The sequence below is a fragment of the Oncorhynchus mykiss genome, chromosome 27 (assembly GCF_057628025.1).
Source record: "Oncorhynchus mykiss isolate SJ-2025 chromosome 27, ASM5762802v1, whole genome shotgun sequence".
NCBI classification, from domain to species: Eukaryota; Metazoa; Chordata; class Actinopteri; order Salmoniformes; family Salmonidae; genus Oncorhynchus; species Oncorhynchus mykiss.
In genome coordinates, this window is record NC_143048.1 from 46,340,752 (window position 1) to 46,357,500 (window position 16,749).

At 48.5% G+C, this 16,749-nt stretch overlaps 1 protein-coding gene across 5 annotated transcripts in view; it reads left to right on the forward strand.

Moving 5' to 3' along the window:
- Window positions 1–16,749, forward strand: part of cadm2b (cell adhesion molecule 2b) — a 520,268-nt gene that overhangs the window by 339,009 nt on the left and 164,510 nt on the right. The window contains exon 1 of one of the 5 annotated variants that reach the window (XM_090224115.1): window positions 13,767–13,893. The exons of the other annotated variants lie outside the window; for them this stretch is intronic. The gene's annotated coding sequence lies outside the window, so the exon portion shown is untranslated. Of the gene's footprint in view, window positions 1–13,766; window positions 13,894–16,749 lie in introns of those variants that run through there. 5 annotated transcript variants of the gene reach the window in all.

Below are 16,749 nucleotides of genomic sequence, written 5' to 3' on the forward strand. Positions count from 1 at the left end.
GTCAGTGCAGCAGTAGAAACCCCCCCAGGAGAGATGCTGTGATGGGTTAGGGTCAGTGTATCAGTAGAAACCCCCCCAGGGGAGATGCTGTGATGGGTTAGGGTCAGTGTATCAGTAGAAACCCCCCCAGGGGAGATGCTGTGATGGGTTAGGGTCAGTGTATCAGTAGAAACCCCCCCAGGGGAGATGCTGTGATGGGTTAGGGTTAGTGCAGTAGCAGTAGAAACCCCCCCCAGGGGAGATGCTGTGATGGGTTAGGGTCAGTGTATCAGTAGAAACCCCCCCAGGGGAGATGCTGTGATGGGTTAGGGTCAGTGTATCAGTAGAACCCCCCCCAGGAGAGATGCTGTGATGGGTTAGGGCAGCAGTAGAAACCCCCCAGGAGAGATGCTGTGATGGGTTAGGGCAGCAGTAGAAACCCCCCAGGAGAGATGCTGTGATGGGTTAGGGCAGCAGTAGAAACCCCCCCCGTAGAGATGCTGTGATGGGTTAGGGTTAGGGCAGCAGTAGAAACCCCACAGGGGAGATGTTGTGATGGGTTAGGGTTAGTACAGCAGTAGAAACCCCCACAGGGGAGATGCTGTGATGGGTTAGGGTTAGTACAGCAGTAGAAACCCCCACAGGGGAGATGCTGTGATGGGTTAGGGTCAGTGCAGCAGTAGAAACCCCCACAGGGGAGATGCTGTGATGGGTTAGGGTTAGTACAGCAGTAGAAACCCCCACAGGGGAGATGCTGTGATGGGTTAGGGTTAGTACAGCAGTAGAAACCCCCACAGGGGAGATGCTGTGATGGGTTAGGGTCAGTGCAGCAGTAGAAACCCCCACAGGGGAGATGCTGTGATGGTTTAGGGTTAGTACAGCAGTAGAAACCCCCACAGGGGAGATGCTGTGATGGGTTAGGGTTAGTGCAGTAGTAGAAACCCCCACAGGGGAGATGCTGTGATGGGTTAGGGTTAGTGCAGTAGCAGAAGAAACCCCCACAGGGGAGATGCTGTGATGGGTTAGGGTTAGTGCAGTAGCAGTAGAAACCCCCACAGGGGAGATGCTGTGATGGGTTAGGGTTAGTGTATCAGTAGAAACCCCCCCAGGGGAGATGCTGTGATGGGTTAGGGTTAGTGCAGCAGTAGAAACCCCCACAGGGGAGATGCTGTGATGGGTTAGGGTTAGTGCAGCAGTAGAAACCCCCCCAGGGGAGATGCTGTGATGGGTTAGGGTTAGTGCAGTAGCAGTAGAAACCCCCCCAGGGGAGATGCTGTGATGGGTTAGGGTTAGTGCAGTAGCAGTAGAAACCCCCACAGGGGAGATGCTGTGATGGGTTAGGGTTAGTGTATCAGTAGAAACCCCCCCAGGGGAGATGCTGTGATGGGTTAGGGTTAGTGCAGCAGTAGAAACCCCCACAGGGGAGATGCTGTGATGGGTTAGGGTTAGTGCAGCAGTAGAAACCCCCCCAGGGGAGATGCTGTGATGGGTTAGGGTTAGTGCAGTAGCAGTAGAAACCCCCCCAGGGGAGATGCTGTGATGGGTTAGGGTTAGTGCAGTAGCAGTAGAAACCCCCCCAGGGGAGATGCTGTGATGGGTTAGGGTTAGTGCAGTAGCAGTAGAAACCCCCACAGGGGAGATGCTGTGATGGGTTAGGGTTAGTGCAGTAGCAGTAGAAACCCCCAGAGGAGAGATGCTGTGATGGGTTAGGGTTAGTGCAGCAGTAGAAACCCCCACAGGGGAGATGCTGTGATGGGTTAGGGTTAGTGCAGTAGCAGTAGAAACCCCCACAGGGGAGATGCTGTGATGGGTTAGTGCAGCAGTAGAAACCCCCACAGGAGAGATGCTGTGATGGGTTAGGGTCAGTGTATCAGTAGAAACCCCCCCAGGGGAGATGCTGTGATGGGTTAGGGTTAGTGCAGTAGCAGTATAAACCCCCACAGGGGAGATGCTGTGATGGGTTAGGGTTAGTGCAGCAGTAGAAACCCCCACAGGGGAGATGCTGTAATGGGTTAGGGTTAGTGCAGTAGCAGTAGAAACCCCCCCAGGGGAGATGCTGTGATGGGTTAGGGTTAGTGCAGTAGCAGTAGAAACCCCCAGAGGGGAGATGCTGTGATGGGTTAGGGTCAGTGTATCAGTAGAAACCCCCACAGGGGAGATGCTGTGATGGGTTAGGGTTAGTGCAGTAGCAGTATAAACCCCCCAGGGGAGATGCTGTGATGGGTTAGGGTCAGTGTATCAGTAGAAACCCCCACAGGGGAGATGCTGTGATGGGTTAGGGTTAGTGCAGTAGCAGTAGAAACCCCCCCAGGGGAGATGCTGTGATGGGTTAGGGTTAGTGCAGTAGCAGTAGAAACCCCCCCAGGGGAGATGCTGTGATGGGTTAGGGTTAGTGCAGTAGCAGTAGAAACCCCCAGAGGGGAGATGCTGTGATGGGTTAGGGTTAGTGCAGCAGTAGAAACCCCCACAGGAGAGATGCTGTGATGGGTTAGGGTCAGTGCAGCAGTAGAAACCCCCACAGGAGAGATGCTGTGATGGGTTAGGGTTAGTGCAGCAGTAGAAACCCCCACAGGAGAGATGCTGTGATGGGTTAGGGTTAGTGCAGCAGTAGAAACCCCCACAGGAGAGATGCTGTAATGGGTTAGGGTCAGTGCAGCAGTAGAAACCCCCCCAGGAGAGATGCTGTGATGGGTTAGGGTCAGTGTATCAGTAGAAACCCCCCCAGGGGAGATGCTGTGATGGGTTAGGGTCAGTGTATCAGTAGAAACCCCCCCAGGGGAGATGCTGTGATGGGTTAGGGTCAGTGTATCAGTAGAAACCCCCCCAGGGGAGATGCTGTGATGGGTTAGGGTTAGTGCAGTAGCAGTAGAAACCCCCCCCAGGGGAGATGCTGTGATGGGTTAGGGTCAGTGTATCAGTAGAAACCCCCCCAGGGGAGATGCTGTGATGGGTTAGGGTCAGTGTATCAGTAGAACCCCCCCCAGGAGAGATGCTGTGATGGGTTAGGGCAGCAGTAGAAACCCCCCAGGAGAGATGCTGTGATGGGTTAGGGCAGCAGTAGAAACCCCCCAGGAGAGATGCTGTGATGGGTTAGGGCAGCAGTAGAAACCCCCCCCGTAGAGATGCTGTGATGGGTTAGGGTTAGGGCAGCAGTAGAAACCCCCACAGGGGAGATGTTGTGATGGGTTAGGGTTAGTACAGCAGTAGAAACCCCCACAGGGGAAATGCTGTGATGGGTTAGGGTTAGTACAGCAGTAGAAACCCCCACAGGGGAGATGCTGTGATGGGTTAGGGTCAGTGCAGCAGTAGAAACCCCCACAGGGGAGATGCTGTGATGGGTTAGGGTTAGTACAGCAGTAGAAACCCCCACAGGGGAGATGCTGTGATGGGTTAGGGTTAGTACAGCAGTAGAAACCCCCACAGGGGAGATGCTGTGATGGGTTAGGGTCAGTGCAGCAGTAGAAACCCCCACAGGGGAGATGCTGTGATGGGTTAGGGTTAGTACAGCAGTAGAAACCCCCACAGGGGAGATGCTGTGATGGGTTAGGGTTAGTGCAGTAGTAGAAACCCCCACAGGGGAGATGCTGTGATGGGTTAGGGTTAGTGCAGTAGCAGAAGAAACCCCCACAGGGGAGATGCTGTGATGGGTTAGGGTTAGTGCAGTAGCAGTAGAAACCCCCACAGGGGAGATGCTGTGATGTATTAGGGTTAGTGCAGTAGTAGAAACCCCCACAGGAGAGATGCTGTGATGGGTTAGGGTTAGTGTATCAGTAGAAACCCCCACAGGGGAGATGCTGTGATGGGTTAGGGTTAGTGCAGTAGCAGTAGAAACCCCCCCAGGAGAGATGCTGTGATGGGTTAGGGTTAGTGTATCAGTAGAAACCCCCACAGGGGAGATGCTGTGATGGGTTAGGGTTAGTGCAGTAGCAGTAGAAACCCCCCAGGAGAGATGCTGTGATGGGTTAGGGTCAGAGTAGCAGTAGAAACCCCCACAGGGGAGATGCTGTGATGGGTTAGGGTCAGTGCAGCAGTAGAAACCACCACAGGGGAGATGCTGTGATGGGTTAGGGTTAGTGCAGTAGCAGTAGAAACCCCCCAGGAGAGATGCTGTGATGGGTTAGGGTTAGTGTATCAGTAGAAACCCCCACAGGAGAGATGCTGTGATGGGTTAGGGTTAGTGCAGTAGTAGAAACCCCCCAGGAGAGATGCTGTGATGGGTTAGGGTTAGTGTATCAGTAGAAACCCCCACAGGGGAGATGCTGTGATGGGTTAGGGTTAGTGCAGTAGTAGAAACCCCCCAGGAGAGATGCTGTGATGGGTTAGGGTTAGTGTATCAGTAGAAACCCCCACAGGGGAGATGCTGTGATGGGTTAGGGTTAGTGTATCAGTAGAAACCCGCACAGGGGAGATGCTGTGATGGGTTAGGGTTAGTGCAGTAGTAGAAACCCCCACAGGGGAGATGCTGTGATGGGTTAGGGTTAGTGCAGTAGCAGTAGAAACCCCCACAGGGGAGATGCTGTGATGGGTTAGGGTTAGTGCAGTAGTAGAAACCCCCACAGGGGAGATGCTGTGATGGGTTAGGGTTAGTGCAGCAGTAGAAACCCCCACAGGGGAGATGCTGTGATGGGTTAGGGTTAGTGCAGTAGCAGTAGAAACCCCACAGGAGAGATGCTGTGATGGGTTAGGGTCAGTGCAGCAGTAGAAACCCCCACAGGGGAGATGCTGTGATGGGTTAGGGTTAGTGCAGTAGCAGTAGAAACCCCACAGGAGAGATGCTGTGATGGGTTAGGGTCAGTGCAGCAGTAGAAACCCCCACAGGGGAGATGCTGTGATGGGTTAGGGTCAGTGCAGCAGTATAAACCCCCCAGGAGAGATGCTGTGATGAGTTAGGGTTAGGGCAGCAGTAGAAACCCCCAGAGGGGAGATGCTGTGATGGGTTAGGGTCAGTGCAGCAGTATAAACCCCCCAGGAGAGATGCTGTGATGAGTTAGGGTTAGGGCAGCAGTAGAAACCCCCCAGGAGAGATGCTGTGATGAGTTAGGGTTAGGGCAGCAGTAGAAACCCCCAGAGGGGAGATGCTGTGATGGGTTAGGGTCAGTGCAGCGGTAGAAACCCCCACCGGAGAGATGCTGTGATGGGTTAGGGTTAGTGCAGCAGTAGAAACCCCCATAGGGGAGGATGCTGTAACTACCACAGAGGGAGGATGCTGTAATGGTGTGACTACCACAGAGGGAGGATGCTGTAATGGTGTGACTACCACAGAGGGAGGATGCTGTAATGGTGTGACTACCACAGAGGGAGGATCCTGTAATGGTGAGACTACCACAGAGGGAGGATGCTGTAATGGTGTGACTACCACAGAGGGAGGATGCTGTAATGGTGTGACTACCACAGAGGGAGGATGCTGTAATGGTGTGACTACTAACAGAGGGAGGATGCTGTAATGTGTGACTACCACAGAGGGAGGATGCTGTAATGGTGTGACTACCACAGAGGGAGGATGCTGTAATGGTGCGACTACCACAGAGGGAGGATGCTGTAATGGTGTGACTACCACAGAGGGAGGATGCTGTAATGGGTTAGGGTCAGTGCAGCAGTAGAAACCCCCACAGGGGAGATGCTGTGATGGGTTAGGGTCAGTGCAGCAGTATAAACCCCCCAGGAGAGATGCTGTGATGAGTTAGGGTTAGGGCAGCAGTAGAAACCCCCAGAGGGGAGATGCTGTGATGGGTTAGGGTCAGTGCAGCAGTATAAACCCCCCAGGAGAGATGCTGTGATGAGTTAGGGTTAGGGCAGCAGTAGAAAACCCCACAGGAGAGATGCTGTGATGGGTTAGGGTCAGTGCAGCAGTAGAAACCCCCACAGGGGAGATGCTGTGATGGGTTAGGGTTAGTGCAGTAGCAGTAGAAACCCCACAGGAGAGATGCTGTGATGGGTTAGGGTCAGTGCAGCAGTAGAAACCCCCACAGGGGAGATGCTGTGATGGGTTAGGGTTAGTGCAGTAGCAGTAGAAACCCCACAGGAGAGATGCTGTGATGGGTTAGGGTCAGTGCAGCAGTAGAAACCCCCACAGGGGAGATGCTGTGATGGGTTAGGGTCAGTGCAGCAGTATAAACCCCCCAGGAGAGATGCTGTGATGAGTTAGGGTTAGGGCAGCAGTAGAAACCCCCCAGGAGAGATGCTGTGATGAGTTAGGGTTAGGGCAGCAGTAGAAACCCCCAGAGGGGAGATGCTGTGATGGGTTAGGGTCAGTGCAGCGGTAGAAACCCCCACCGGAGAGATGCTGTGATGGGTTAGGGTTAGTGCAGCAGTAGAAACCCCCATAGGGGAGGATGCTGTAACTACCACAGAGGGAGGATGCTGTAATGGTGTGACTACCACAGAGGGAGGATGCTGTAATGGTGTGACTACCACAGAGGGAGGATGCTGTAATGGTGTGACTACCACAGAGGGAGGATCCTGTAATGGTGAGACTACCACAGAGGGAGGATGCTGTAATGGTGTGACTACCACAGAGGGAGGATGCTGTAATGGTGTGACTACTAACAGAGGGAGGATGCTGTAATGTGTGACTACCACAGAGGGAGGATGCTGTAATGGTGTGACTACCACAGAGGGAGAATGCTGTAATGGTGCGACTACCACAGAGGGAGGATGCTGTAATGGTGTGACTACCACAGAGGGAGGATGCTGTAATGGGTTAGGGTCAGTGCAGCAGTAGAAACCCCCACAGGGGAGATGCTGTGATGGGTTAGGGTCAGTGCAGCAGTATAAACCCCCCAGGAGAGATGCTGTGATGAGTTAGGGTTAGGGCAGCAGTAGAAACCCCCAGAGGGGAGATGCTGTGATGGGTTAGGGTCAGTGCAGCAGTATAAACCCCCCAGGAGAGATGCTGTGATGAGTTAGGGTTAGGGCAGCAGTAGAAACCCCCACAGGAGAGATGCTGTGATGGGTTAGGGTCAGTGCAGCAGTAGAAACCCCCACAGGAGAGATGCTGTGATGGGTTAGGGTCAGTGCAGCAGTAGAAACCCCCACCGGAGAGATGCTGTGATGGGTTAGGGTTAGTGCAGCAGTAGAAACCCCCACCGGAGAGATGCTGTGATGGGTTAGGGTCAGTGCAGCAGTAGAAACCCCCACAGGAGAGATGCTGTGATGGGTTAGGGTCAGTGCAGCAGTAGAAACCCCCACCGGAGAGATGCTGTGATGGGTTAGGGTCAGTGCAGCAGTAGAAACCCCCACAGGAGAGATGCTGTGATGGGTTAGGGTCAGTGCAGCAGTAGAAACCCCCACAGGGGAGATGGTGTAATGGTGTGACTATCACAGAGGGAGGATGCTGTAATGGTGTGACTACCACAGAGGGAGGATGCTGTAATGGTGTGACTACCACAGAGGGAGGATGCTGTAATGGTTTGACTACCACAGAGGGAGGATGCTGTAATGGTGTGACTACCACAGAGGGAGGATGCTGTAATGGTGTGACTACCACAGAGGGAAGATGCTGTAATGGTGTGACTACCACAGAGGGAGGATGCTGTAATGGTGTGACTACCACAGAGGGAGGATGCTGTAATGGTGTGACTACCACAGAGGGAGGATGCTGTAATGGTGTGACTACCACAGAGGGAGGATGCTGTAATGGTGTGACTACCACCGAGGGAGGATGCTGTAATGGTGTGACTACCACAGAGGGAGGATGCTGTAATGGCCAGTCAAGTTCTTCCACGCCGATCTCGTCAAACAATTTCTGTATTGACAGTGCTTTGGCATTGTCATGCTGAAACAGGAAAGGGCCTTCCCCAAACTGTTGTCACAAAGTTGGAAGCACAGAATTGTCTAGAATGTCATTGTATGCTGTAGCGTTAAGATTTCCCTTCACTGGAACTAAGGGGTTTAGCCCGAACCATGAAAAAAACAGTCCTGAACATCCTATGACGGTGCCACGTTGAAAGTCACTGAGCTCTTCAGTGAGGCCATTCTACTGCCCATGTTTTTTTTTACCTATGGAGATTTCAATTTCATACACCTGTGTGGCTGAAATAGCCAAATCCACTGCATTTTGAAGGGGTGTCCACATACTTTTGTATATATATATATATATATATATATATATATATATATATATATATATATATAGTGTATTTATTTGATTTCTTCCCATGCTGTGGTTTCCTCTCCCTCCTGCCTGGGTTGCAGTTTACAGTTTATTCTCTGGGGCTGTGCTTCAGTGCGTTCCAGCCATTCATCAAGACAAGGAGTTCCATTATGTAGTGCAGTCAGCTGAAAATGAAAAAGGCTTTTGGGGAGGCGATGCTCATTCCTCCTCCACTAATTCCACGTTCATCTTCTCTTCCTTCAACAGAGACATTTTCTATCGTTTTCTACCTGGAATTGAAACTCTGGTTCAGTTCAGGGGCTGTGGATATTAATAGGGAATATATTCATTAGTCCTTCTTAGAGTCCACATGGGCCAGCAGCCCTGTGGAACGCATTCAACACCTTGTAGAGTCAACATGGACCAGCATCCCTGTGGAACGCTTTCCACACCTTGTAGAGTCAACATGGACCAGCATCCCTGTGGAACGCTTTCAACACCTTGTAGAGTCAACATGGGCCAGCATCCCTGTGGAACGCTTTCCACACCTTGTAGAGTCAACATGGACCAGCATCCCTGTGGAACGCTTTCAACACCTTGTAGAGTCAACATGGGGCCAGCATCCCTGTGGAACGCTTTCCACACCTTGTGGAGTCAACATGGGACCAGCATCCCTGTGGAACGCTTTCCACACCTTGTGGAGTCAACATGGGACCAGCATCCCTGTGGAACGCTTTCCACACCTTGTAGAGTCAACATGGGCCAGCATCCCTGTGGAACGCTTTCAACACCTTGTAGAGTCAACATGGGCCAGCATCCCTGTGGAACGCTTTCAACACCTTGTAGAGTCAACATGGGCCAGCATCGCTGTGGAACGCTTTCAACACCTTGTAGAGTCAACATGGGACCAGCATCCCTGTGGAACGCTTTCAACACCTTGTAGAGTCAACATGGACCAGCATCCCTGTGGAACGCTTTCAACACCTTGTGGAGTCAACATGGGCCAGCATCCCTGTGGAACGCTTTCAACACCTTGTAGAGTCAACATGGGCCAGCATCCCTGTGGAACGCTTTCAACACCTTGTAGAGTCAACATGGGCCAGCATCCCTGTGGAACGCTTTCCACACCTCGCCCCAACTAATGAAGGCTATTCTGAGGGAAGGTGTTCCTAATGTTTGGTATACTGAGAGTATATTGATGCAACGTTGCTCCCCAAATGTTCTGGTTTAGTGAAATGAATCGAAGAGAAGTACGTTATCTTGTACATGGTGTATCTTCTCTGACATATCAACAACATTATATGCAGAACAGTTGGATTTCGTAATCTAGCACATCCAATAATAAGCACCGAGCTCTGTTGACACAGGTTGCTTACAACAACTTTTGAGGATTTTACATTTTGTGGTTGTCATTTTCCAGAGTTGTTTCTGCGGGGGGGTCGCACATTTTATTATTAGCATGACACAAACTGAATTAAATGTAAAAAAAAGTATTTTGGAAAAAACACACACACGCACACACACACACACACAGACTTTTTTTCCCCCGCACCATTGGTTAGAGCCTGTAAGTAAGCATTTCACTGTAAGGTCTACTACACCTGTTGTATTCAGCATTTCACTGTAAGGTCTACTACACCTGTTGTATTCAGCATTTCACTGTAAGGTCTACTACACCTGTTGTATTCAGCATTTCACTGTAAGGTCTACTACACCTGTTGTATTCAGCATTTCACTGTAAGGTCTACTACACCTGTTGTATTCAGCATTTCACTGTGAGGTCTACTACACCTGTTGTATTCAGCATTTCACTGTGAGGTCTACTACACCTGTTGTATTCAGCATTTCACTGTGAGGTCTACTACACCTGTTGTATTCAGCATTTCACTGTGAGGTCTACTACACCTGTTGTATTCAGCATTTCACTGTAAGGTCTACTACACCTGTTGTATTCAGCATTTCACTGTAAGGTCTACTACACCTGTTGTATTCAGCATTTCACTGTGAGGTCTACTACACCTGTTGTATTCAGAATTTCACTGTAAGGTCTACTACACCTGTTGTATTCAGCATTTCACTGTAAGGTCTACTACACCTGTTGTATTCAGCATTTCACTGTAAGGTCTACTACACCTGTTGTATTCAGCATTTCACTGTAAGGTCTACTACACCTGTTGTATTCAGCATTTCACTGTAAGCTCTACTACACCTGTTGTATTCAGCATTTCACTGTAAGGTCTACTACACCTGTTGTATTCAGCATTTCACTGGAAGGTCTACTACACCTGTTGTATTCAGCATTTCACTGGAAGGTCTACTACACCTGTTGTATTCAGCATTTCACTGTAAGGTCTACTACACCTGTTGTATTCAGCATTTCACTGTAAGGTCTACTACACCTGTTGTATTCAGAATTTCACTGTAAGGTCTACTACACCTGTTGTATTCAGCATTTCACTGTAAGGTCTACTACACCTGTTGTATTCAGCATTTCACTGTAAGGTCTACTACACCTGTTGTATTCAGCATTTCACTGTAAGGTCTACTACACCTGTCTTATTCAGCATTTCACTGTAGGATCTACTACACCTGTTGTATTCAGCATTTCACTGTAAGGTCTACTACACCTGTTGTATTCAGCATTTCACTGTAAGGTCTACTACACCTGTTGTATTCAGCATTTCACTGTGAGGTCTACTACACCTGTTGTATTCAGCATTTCACTGTAAGGTCTACTACACCTGTTGTATTCAGCATTTCACTGTAAGGTCTACTACACCTGTTGTATTCAGCATTTCACTGTAAGGTCTACTACACCTGTTGTATTCAGCATTTCACTGGAAGGTCTACTACACCTGTTGTATTCAGCATTTCACTGGAAGGTCTACTACACCTGTTGTATTCAGCATTTCACTGTAAGGTCTACTACACCTGTTGTATTCAGCATTTCACTGTAAGGTCTACTACACCTGTTGTATTCAGCATTTCACTGTAAGGTCTACTACACCTGTTGTATTCAGCATTTCACTGTAAGGTCTACTACACCTGTTGTATTCAGCATTTCACTGTGAGGTCTACTACACCTGTTGTATTCAGCATTTCACTGTAAGGTCTACTACACCTGTTGTATTCAGCATTTCACTGTAAGGTCTACTACACCTGTTGTATTCAGCATTTCACTGTGAGGTCTACTACACCTGTTGTATTCAGCATTTCACTGTAAGGTCTACTACACCTGTTGTATTCAGCATTTCACTGTGAGGTCTACTACACCTGTTGTATTCAGCGCACGTGACAAATAAACTTTGATTCGGATTTGAAATAACATGATTCCATTAAGAGTAAAGGACAAGAAGAGTACATATCAAGATCAGAAAAATATAAATATTTATATAACACTTCCAGCATGTTAACCCCCTTTGATTTCAGACAGAGACAGAACCCACTGACACAGAGGCCTTCCCTCGTAAACACGGTCTGGGGCAGATTGGTGATGTGAGGAAAAGAGTTTCTCTCTGAAAGTGTGTGTGTTGTTTTCAGGGTCAGAGAATAACAGCTTTCCTCTGACCCTGTTCAGCTCCTCTAATGGGCAATGAGTTATATACTGACCTTTATAAACCAGGGAACTTTCCTGGATGCTGATTGGCTGAAACCATCAATTTCAGCCATGTGTATATCAGACAATATACCACGGGTATGACGCAAAACTACTTCTACTGTTCTTTATATATGTTGCTAACCAGTTATTAATAGCAATAAGGCACCTCAGGGTTTGTGGTATATAGCCAATATACCACGGCCGTCAGCCAATCAGCATTCAGGGCTGGAACCACCCAGTTTATAATGGCTAATATACCACGGCTAAGGGATGTATACTCTTGTTTCGCACCGTGCCTAAGAACAGTCTTTTAGCCGTGGTTAGAGCGTTGGACTAGTAACCGAAAGGTTGCAAGATCGAATCCCCGAGCTGACATGGTAAAAATCTGTTGTTCTGCCCCTGAACAAGGCAGTTAACCCCACTGTTCCTACACCGTCATTGAAAATAATAATTTGTTCTTAAATATTGGCCATTATAAATTGGGTGATTCGAGTCCTGAAAGCTGATTGGCTGAAAGCTGTGGTATATTAGACCGTATACCACGGGTATGACAAAACATGTATTTTTACTGCTCTAATTCCGTTGGTAACCAGTTTATAATAGCAATTTGTGTTTATTTATTTACCAGGATTAAAGTTATTTAATTTAACTTTATTTTTAACTTTAATTTAATATTATTTAAGCTCTCTGACTCCTCTCCTGTTACCTCAGACCCTGATGAAGCTCTCTGACTCCTCTCCTGTTACCTCAGACCCTGATGAAGCTCTCTGACTCCTCTCCTGTTACCTCAGACCCTGATGAAGCTCTCTGACTCCTCTCCTGTTACCTCAGACCCTGATGAAGCTCTCTGACTCCTCTCCTGTTACCTCAGACCCTGATGAAGCTCTCCGACTCCTCTCCTGTTACTTTAGACCCTGATGAAGCTCTCTGACTCCTCTCCTGTTACCTCAGACCCTGATGAAGCTCTCTGACTCCTCTCCTGTTACCTCAGACCATGTCTACACTTGATAACTTACATGCAACTTCTGCTATCAGAACACAAAGATCTCATTGAAAAGACAGGTCTAGAAGCACAAAAGTAGCTTTGTGGTCTAGATTGAACTGGCTGACCACTTTAGACGGTGGTCTGGGATGCATTATGTGTGGATTTATCTTCAGTCTGCATGCATTAAGCCTACCGAAAGTGCATACGACGTCATAAGCACTCATCACACACAAAAAAAAAAGTGTGTTTTGGGACCGAGAGGCGCCTTCTCATTATAACATTTGAGGAAAGTGTTCGCTGTCTTTTAATATTTAGAACAACTATTTTTTGATTGGCTAAAGTTCTGCTAATCCGTTTGCGATCCGTTTAGCATTGCTTGCTAGTTTGCTGGCTAGCCTCAGAGGTTTAGCTGACTAGTTAGCTACAGTAGTTAGCTACAGAGGTTTAGCTGACTAGTTAGCTACAGTAGCTAGCTACAGAGGTTAGCTGACTAGTTAGCTACAGAGGTTAGCTGACTAGTTAGCTACAGTAGTTAGCTACAGAGGTTAGCTACAGAGGTTAGCTGACTAGACAGCTACAGTAGTTAGCTACAGAGGTTAGCTGACTAGTTAGCTACAGAGGTTAGCTGACTAGTTAGCTACAGTAGCTAACTACGGCAATCAGCTGTTGTGTTATTATCATATTTAGCCTATTCCACTGTGTGTAGAATGTAAACGGCACAGGAAAATAGTGCAGGAAAAGGGAATCCAGACACGCTGTGGACACGGTAGACGGGTTTAGATGCGGGACGCATTTGGAATACTGTGATCAGCACTGTATGCTCAGAATGCTACAGCTGTTGGAACTGTCAAGTCTAGACACGGCCTTTGACTCCTCTCCTGTAGTAAGAAGGTCTACACACAGCTCCTTTAAAATGGGGTTTGCAGGGAGGATATTTTTTTCTCCTGTAGACTGGACATACCCGAGAATCCTCTCTGTTTCCAGCTGCGCTTCAGACACAGGCTTTACAGAAGCTGTGAATCCTTAAAGATGTCACAGCACACAGGACAGGAGAGATCCTCGTCATAGAGAGAAGGTTTAGACGTTACATTCTCTCTGCCAGTAACACTCCCTCCTCTTATCTGGAACGGCTTCTGAGATTAACATTCACTGTTGAAAACTCACAGCGATGGATTTAAGGTGTTGTCGTTCTCCGATTGTCAATTTGAATCTTGATTATTTTCAAAGACTCAATTATTTGTAAGTAATTTGTTACATTATGTAGTCTGGCTTCTATAAAGCTGTTACCTTGCTGTTGTGTTCTCTCTCTCTCTCTCTCGCTCTATCGTTCTGTCTCTCGCTTTCTCGCTCTCTCGCTCTCCCGCTCTCTCGTTCTTTCTCTCGCTCTTTCTCTCTCTTGTTATCCCTCTTTCGCTCTTTCGCTCTCTCTAAACCTCTCTCTTTCTCTCCCTCTCTCTGTCTCTGTCTCTCTCTCCCTCTCTCGCTCTCTCTCTCTCTCTCTGGTGGTTCTGGAGTGGCCACTTTACAAGAGCACTTAAACAGTACCTCTCACCACCTCTCCCTGCCTGTCATAATGTAGAACCATTCTGAGAGGTTTAGGCATTACACAGGGACAGCTAAACTGTATTAGACTAATGGTGTGTTCCAAATGGGACCCTATTCCCTATATAGTACACTACTGTATTTATGGGTATCGTCCCAGCTGGCGCCCTATTCCTTGTTTAGTACACTGCTTTTGACCAGAGTCCTATGGGCAGGACTAAGGTACCATGTAGGATGCAGACTATATACATGTTTGATACAATGTTTATTTCATTGATTTAAATACTATTGGATATTTGATTACGTGCTGATCTTTAGATTTTGATATTTCAGGTTCTTGGACACGGTTTCTATTCCATTGTTTTCACAACGCTCTCATTCCTGCACTGCCTCCCACTTGGCTGGCTCTGTTGTGTGTGTGCGTGTGTGCGTGTGTGTGTGTGCGCGCGTGTGTGCACATGTGTGCGTGTGTGTGCGTGTGTGCGCGTGTGTGTGTGTGTGTGTGTGTGTGTGTGCGTGCGTGATATGAGTGGGCTGGTGATGCGAGAGGCATGGAGGGGAATGATTCAGCAGATAATACAGAACTTAACCCTTTACAGCAGAGATATCCATTGTTAACCAGATCATACTGGTTGTGTGTGTGTGTGTGTGTGTGTGTGTGTGTGTGTGTGTGTGTGTGCGCGCGTGTGTGTGCGTGTGTGCGCGCGTGTGTGTGTGTGCGTGTCATCACATGTAGATTGTCCAGGCTGTTTCTATACCATACCATCCTCTCCCTCTCGCTCACAACCCCCTCAGTACCACCCTAATGACAGTTTCTAGACTCTATACATCCACAGCTTTGTTCATTGGAGACAAACCTCATCTCATTAGCTTTTAACTACCATCCTTATTAGCCATTGCGTGCTATTGCTTGCCTAATCTGGTGCCTGCTCCACAAACTGTGGAACTCTATCTGCCTCCCAAATGGAACCCTATTCCCTATATAGTGCACTACTGTAGACCAGGGCCCTATGGCACCATATTCCCTATGTAGTGCACTACTATAGACCAGGGCCCTATAGCACCATATTCCCTATGTAGTGCACTACTTTAGACCAGGGCCCTATGGCACCATATTCCCTATGTAGTGCACTACTGTAGACCAGGGCCCTATGGCACCATATTCCCTATGTAGTGCACTTCTATAGACCAGGGCCCTATAGCACCATATTCCCTATGTAGTGCACTACTGTAGACCAGGGCCCTATGGCACCATATTCCCTATGTAGTGCACTACTATAGACCAGGGCCCTATAGCACCATATTCCCTATGTAGTGCACTACTGTAGACCAGGGCCCTATGGCACCATATTCCCTATGTAGTGCACTACTGTAGACCAGGGCCCTATGGCACCATATTCCCTATGTAGTGCACTACTATAGACCAGGGCCCTATAGCACCATACTCCCTATGTAGTGCACTACTGTAGACCAGGGCCCTATGGCACCATATTCCCTATGTAGTGCACTACTGTAGACCAGGGCCCTATAGCACCATATTATCTATGTAGTGCACTACTGTAGACCAGGGCCCTATGGCACCATATTCCCTATGTAGTGCACTACTGTAGACCAGGGCCCTATAGCACCATATTATCTATGTAGTGCACTACTGTAGACCAGGGCCCTATGGCACCATATTCCCTATGTAGTGCACTACTTTAGACCAGGGCCCTATAGCACCATATTCCCTATGTAGTGCACTACTGTAGACCAGGGCCCTATGGCACCATATTCCCTATGTAGTGCACTACTATAGACCAGGGCCCTATAGCACCATATTCCCTATGTAGTGCACTACTGTAGACCAGGGCCCTATGGCACCATATTCCCTATGTAGTGCACTACTGTAGACCAGGGCCCTATAGCACCATATTCCCTATGTAGTGCACTACTGTAGACCAGGGCCCTATGGCACTACATAGGGTATAGGGTCCCATAGTGTTCTGGTCTATAGTAGTGCACTACATAGGGTATAGGGTCCCATAGGGTTCTGGTCTAAAGTAGTGCACTACATAGGGAATAGGGTCCCATAGGGTTCTGGTCTAAAGTAGTGCACTACATAGGGAATAGGGTCCCATAGGGTTCTGGTCTAAAGTAGTGCACTACATAGGGGATAGGGTCCCATAGGGTTCTGGTCTAAAGTAGTGCACTACATAGCGGATAGGGTCCCATAGTGTTCTGGTCTATAGTAGTGCACTACATAGGGGTTAGGGTCCCATAGGGTTCTGGTCTAAAGTAGTGCACTACATAGAGGATAGGGTCTCATAGGGTTCTGGTCTAAAGTAGTGCACTACATAGGGAATAGGGTCCCATAGGGTTCTGGTCTAAAGTAGTGCACTACATAGGGGATAGGGTCCCATGGTGGTCTGGTCTAAAGTAGTGCAATACATAGGGGATAGGGTGCCACTTGGGAGGGAGATCATGTAATGGCTGATGTACTGTATGTAGAGCAGTGAAATAGATGACTGCAGATAACAGCAGTCTGATGGTGATGATGGTGGTGATGATGAT